A 5,000-nucleotide genomic window follows, 5' to 3' on the forward strand; every position below is an offset into this window, starting at 1 on the left:
TCCTGCAACGACGATACCGCCATCTATGGGACGCCAAGCCGACTAAGACATCGATGGGCCCACAGTGCCCATCTTTCGACGCCACCCACAAAGCATGCAGCCTCTGTCGACCACAGCACCCATACGCCAGTGCCTCTGCCGCACGAAGTCGTGGACCGGCAATCACACCACCTGCACCCGTTCGTGCCCCACCCCAACCGCCCAACTCGCATCGCCAGCGGATGAACGGCGGACGTTTCCCGCACTCGTAAGGTGCAATTCACACCTATAACATGCGTTTCATGAAGAGATATTTCCAATATGCGACATTCCCGCTGTCCCTATTCATGAGCTGCGAGCTGTACCACGTACAAGCTACAGACGCGATCGCATTGCTCACTGTACGGATTCTCATGCTGAGCCATCAGCTAGGAAGCGCCCCATCCATGTCGGCACCCGTGGGCGTTGCACTCGCAGTCGCAAAAAACGCTGGGCAAATATATATCTCGGAAGAGTAACGACAGTCCGAGCCTCCTGGCGTTGCACTCGCAGCCGCAAAAAAACGCTGGGCACATATATGTCTCGGAAGAGTAACGACAGTCCGAGTCTCCTGCGTGGGAAGAGTCTTTCTAGGCCCTGACCCACGGGAAGGGTGTAGCTTCCCCCATCCCGGACATTTGACGTCGTCACACTACCGGTATTGACTAATAGACTGATTGCTGATAATCATTAGCCATACACTGGGGGAAACGGCCGACAGGGGCGGCAACATAGTGGAGCCGCAGTGTCACTAATGTACAGAGATAGAACAGTTTCGACTGGAACTAGAGTAACCGTATACACGGCACTGATTAGTAATAGATGCAGAGCCATCAGAATACAGATAATATATACAACCGTCCCTATACATGCTGAAAGACTCTGCACACAATGAGAACCACACGTCAGCCAGACACTCTTATCACACACTACTCTCTTATCACACACAATATCTAACCACCAGCATGGAAGAACATCCAGTGCATCCTCTCCGCCACATGACACAATCCACACTATCATTACCAGACCGGGAGGTCCACCCAGAAAACACAATATCCCACCCTTCCGACATCCGCACATTGCTCAGCTAAGCCACGAACACCCACACATGTCCTACACAGTGGTGCACCCAACATCACAATACTGCCTCCTGTCACAGCACACAAACAATGGCAGGAATGAAAGACACAGATCTGCCACAACCATGGAATCGGAGCGCCGCCTGTCATGAGCCAAAAGTGCATCCTGACGTGACAAATCGGATAATACCGCAGGCATCCAATTACGATAATCACTATCAACGAACCTGCCGCCCCCCCCCCCCAATACACCTTTCCCTACAACAATGTGTATCTGAACCTACGCTATATCGTACCTTAACCTAACCTATATCGTACCTTAACCTAACCTATATCGTACCTTAACCTAACCTATATCGTACCTTAACCTAACCTATATCGTACCTTAACCTAACCTATATCGTACCTTAACCTAACCTATATCGTACCTTAACCTAACCTATATCGTACCTTAACCTAACCTATATCGTACCTTAACCTAACCTATATCGTACCTTAACCTAACCTATATCGTGCCTTAACCTAACCTATATCGTGCCTTAACCTAACCTATATCATGCCTTAACCTAACCTATATCGTGCCTTAACCTAACCTATATCGTGCCTTAACCTAACCTATATCGTGCCTTAACCTAACCTATATCGTGCCTTAACCTAACCTATATCGTGCCTTAACCTAACCTAATTTGTGCCTTAACCTAACCTAATTTGTGCCTTAACCTAACCTAATTTGTGCCTTAACCTAACCTAATTTGTGCCTTAACCTAACCTAATTTGTGCCTTAACCTAACCTAATTTGTGCCTTAACCTAACCTAATTTGTGCCTTAACCTAACCTAATTTGTGCCTTAACCTAACCTAATTTGTGCCTTAACCTAACCTAATTTGTGCCTTAACCTAACCTAATTTGTGCCGTAACCTAACCTAATTTGTGCCGTAACGTAACCCATGTTGTGCCGTAACGTAACCCATGTTGTGCCGTAACGTAACCCATGTTGTGCCGTAACGTAACCCATGTTGTGCCGTAACGTAACCCATGTTGTGCCGTAACGTAACCCATGTTGTGCCTTAACCTAACCCATGTTGTGCCTTAACCTAACCCATGTTGTGCCTTAACCTAACCCATGTTGTGCCTTAACCTAACCCATGTTGTGCCTTAACCTAACCTACGTTGTGCCTTAACCTAACCTACGTTGTGCCTTAACCTAACCTACGTTGTGCCTTAACCTAACCCATGTTGTGCCTTAACCTAACCCATGTTGTGCCTTAACCTAACCCATGTTGTGCCTTAACCTAACCCATGTTGTGCCTTAACCTAACCCATGGTGTGCCTTAACCTAACCCATGGTGTGCCTTAACCTAACCCATGTTGTGCCTTAACCTAACCCATGTTGTGCCTTAACCTAACCCATGTTGTGCCTTAACCTAACCCATGTTGTGCCTTAACCTAACCCATGTTGTGCCTTAACCTAACCCATGTTGTGCCTTAACCTAACCCATGTTGTGCCTTAACCTAACCCATGTTGTGCCTTAACCTAACCCATGTTGTGCCTTAACCTAACCCATGTTGTGCCTTAACCTAACCCATGTTGTGCCTTAACCTAACCCATGTTGTGCCTTAACCTAACCCATGTTGTGCCTTAACCTAACCCATGTTGTGCCTTAACCTAACCCATGTTGTGCCTTAACCTAACCCATGTTGTGCCTTAACCTAACCCATGTTGTGCCTTAACCTAACCCATGTTGTGCCTTAACCTAACCCATGTTGTGCCTTAACCTAACCCATGTTGTGCCTTAACCTAACCCATGTTGTGCCTTAACCTAACCCATGTTGTGCCTTAACCTAACCCATGTTGTGCCTTAACCTAACCCATGTTGTGCCTTAACCTAACCCATGTTGTGCCTTAACCTAACCCATGTTGTGCCTTAACCTAACCCATGTTGTGCCTTAACCTAACCCATGTTGTGCCTTAACCTAACCCATGTTGTGCCTTAACCTAACCCATGTTGTGCCTTAACCTAACCCATGTTGTGCCTTAACCTAACCCATGTTGTGCCTTAACCTAACCCATGTTGTGCCTTAACCTAACCCATGTTGTGCCTTAACCTAACCCATGTTGTGCCTTAACCTAACCCATGTTGTGCCTTAACCTAACCCATGTTGTGCCTTAACCTAACCCATGTTGTGCCTTAACCTAACCCATGTTGTGCCTTAACCTAACCCATGTTGTGCCTTAACCTAACCCATGTTGTGCCTTAACCTAACCCATGTTGTGCCTTAACCTAACCCATGTTGTGCCTTAACCTAACCCATGTTGTGCCTTAACGTAACCCATGTTGTGCCTTAACGTAACCCATGTTGTGCCTTAACCTAACCTATAATGTGCCTTAACCTAACCTAAAGTGCGCCGTAACCTAAACTATATTGCGCCTTAACCTGACGCACGTTGTCGCTGAACCTGCTCTGTAATTGTTATGCAACCCGTTAAAGTAGTGTAGTGTTGCCTAACCGCAACCCTCGCAATATAGTTCGCTACTCGCACTGCCCGGTCCCCTGTGTATCGCGTCATGTTAAACACCTTGCAGGTGTTGCTGACTTTCCACATGCTCCTGCTATACACTGTAGTGTGGATAGCAGCAGGACGTACATGCCCCCCCCCCTTCCCCCCTGCCTTCGCAAGCTGGTCGGTGAGAAGTTTGCATGTTCAATGCCCTTCGCATGCCGACGTACTCAGCCTACGTTGTGGTACGGCCTGTCACCTGTCCGCCGATGTACGCAAAACCCACAAACTGTACTGCACATTGCTCCGTATGTACTGAATGATACATCGTGGCCCATGTGACCGTATGACGACAGCGCCTAGCAACGGCGGACCATACAGTCCAAATATTGTGCACGCAGCTACGTGTCGTCTCCCTATAAGAGCTGGATTGCAGTGTGGTACGCCATACAGACGTGTGGGAGGAACGGACGCCCTGGATGGCGATCAGCATGAGCAGTCTGTTGATGTAGTGGAGCGTGTATTCGGACGTAGTCGTCTCTTCTCACACACCGTGATAGCATGTTGCACCGCGTTCCACATCTGCGACATGCTGCAGAGGCGGGCTGACAGTCGTTCGCGCAATGGACACCGCATACGTACGGGGTCTACCTTCCACGTGTTCTCTAGGCGTGCACATGTTGTTGCGTCTATGTGGGCAGACGTAGTGTGTTGTGACACCTGACACAGGCATGCAATACTCGTTGCAAATGGCGATGGACGTGTACGTTTGCTGGTGACGTTACGCAAATGAACAACCGGTAACCCGTTGTGGTGCGGTTGTTCTCGCTAGAGGTGAATCAGTGTTGGCGACGATCGGTCGAGCTATTAACCGGTTGTTTCAGGGATACCCACCATGCCCACGAACGTGAAAGGGGACCCACCATGCCCACGAACGTGAAAGGGGATCTGGGTGTGAGGCGATACGCGGCGGTGGCTGGGTGGGACCGTCCCCGGCCGGTGAGGGGGGGCCGCCCGGCGTGCTGGCAGCGCGGTGCGTGGGCGCACGCGCTACAGCCGGCTGGTGGGGGCGGCTGGTGGCAGGCGCGCCGGCCGACGGACGCGGCAGGCGGCGCAGCTGCGCGCCGGCGCCCCCTGCTCGCGGCGCCTTGCGGCCAAAGTAGGTCCTCGCGGGCCCGGTGCGAAGCGCGGTGGCCATCTGCAGTGTGCTGGTCCGATTGAGGACTTTGTGCGCTGAGGATGCGCCGCCGCCCGGCGCTCGGCGCCGCGACGCCGTCTGCTGCTCGGTCGCCCCAGCGGTTCTCGCAGGTGGTTTGTATCGCAGCTGTGCGGACGTGTTGGCGCGTGCGCTGTGCTGGGAGAGTTCGCTTCGGCACCCAAGTAGGGCTTTTGTCCTTCTGTGG

The sequence above is a fragment of the Schistocerca serialis genome, unplaced genomic scaffold, assembly GCF_023864345.2.
Source record: "Schistocerca serialis cubense isolate TAMUIC-IGC-003099 unplaced genomic scaffold, iqSchSeri2.2 HiC_scaffold_1142, whole genome shotgun sequence".
NCBI lineage: Eukaryota > Metazoa > Arthropoda > Insecta > Orthoptera > Acrididae > Schistocerca > Schistocerca serialis.